A 1237-nucleotide genomic window follows, 5' to 3' on the forward strand; every position below is an offset into this window, starting at 1 on the left:
TGCTGCTGCTAAGTTGCTTCAGTCGTGTCCGACTCTGTGCGACCCCATAGACGGCAGCCCATCAGGCTCCCCCATCCCTGGGATTCTCCAGGCAAGAACACTGGAGTGGGTTGCTGCAGGGGTCCAGCTCCGGCTGATCCAGGGTATTCGAAGGAGAGATGGCTTAGGCAACCTATTTATTTATTTATTTATCAAAGATATAAAGAGTAATAGAATGAGGATAGCTCAGTCGGAAAATTCAGTGGAGAAAAGAAGCTGAGTAGCTTGGTTTACGTGGAAAATCAATATAACCTGTGACACCAGGTTAGCTCTGACCACGGAGGCCGCAGGCGCCCTCTCGAATAGCGGAAGGTGCCCCACTTAGACACCTTCTCGAGTGGGTCTTAGAAGCCCAGGCAAATATAAATGGTCGCAGAGGATATCCGCGCTCCAGATGGAGACTCAGCTGGAAGTTAAGGGGAAGAATGACATGGGGAGACCAAGCTTTGGCGAGCAAGGCCCGTAGCTTTATTTTCAACAGGGGCTTATATACCCTAAGTTACACATAGAGGATAATAGGGGATGCAAAGTCAGCAGTCTTTGATCCTTATCAAAAACCAGGGTTTCTTTCCTGCAAATTTATCGTATACAAATGGTTTAGGTGATTTACATCATCTTCTGGCCAGAAGGCTTATTAACATTTTATGACTCTTGACAAAGACTTATCAACAAAGACTTATTTTCTCTAAGAGTAATTATCTTAAGGTTTGGCACCATCTTCCGAAGATAAAATTGCATTCCTATAGGGCAGATGTGTAATGGGTTTACAACAAAGGAAAGAATTTATTACCTTAAGGGTCTAAAGTTACTAACACCAAGGCCACTACTTATTTTTTCTACATACCAACTATATTAATTAATACATATTCAAGGATACAATACAGGGTATGTGAAAACTTGGCAACAAGCATTGGCTCATCAATGAAATCTTTTACTAGTTTTATTCTGACAGTTTCTAACTCTCTGAGAGGCTCTAAGCTATTTGAATATCTTAAGCTTCCCGTGTCTCTCGAGGCTGGGAGACTGTAAACAATCGTATGCATAGCTGTAGGAGTCCGGGTAAACTTGTCAGGTGAGTTAGAGAGCCATCTGAGGGGTTTGGATTTAAACACTCCTAGTTGCCCAGGAACTTTATTAATTGGAGCTGTAAGTTAACTCTGACAGAGAGAGCGAGATGGTGGTGGGGGACAGCCCCCAG

Source organism: Bison bison, unplaced genomic scaffold, assembly GCF_000754665.1.
Source record: "Bison bison bison isolate TAMUID 2011002044 unplaced genomic scaffold, Bison_UMD1.0 scf7180017864223, whole genome shotgun sequence".
In the NCBI taxonomy this organism is placed as follows: domain Eukaryota; kingdom Metazoa; phylum Chordata; class Mammalia; order Artiodactyla; family Bovidae; genus Bison; species Bison bison.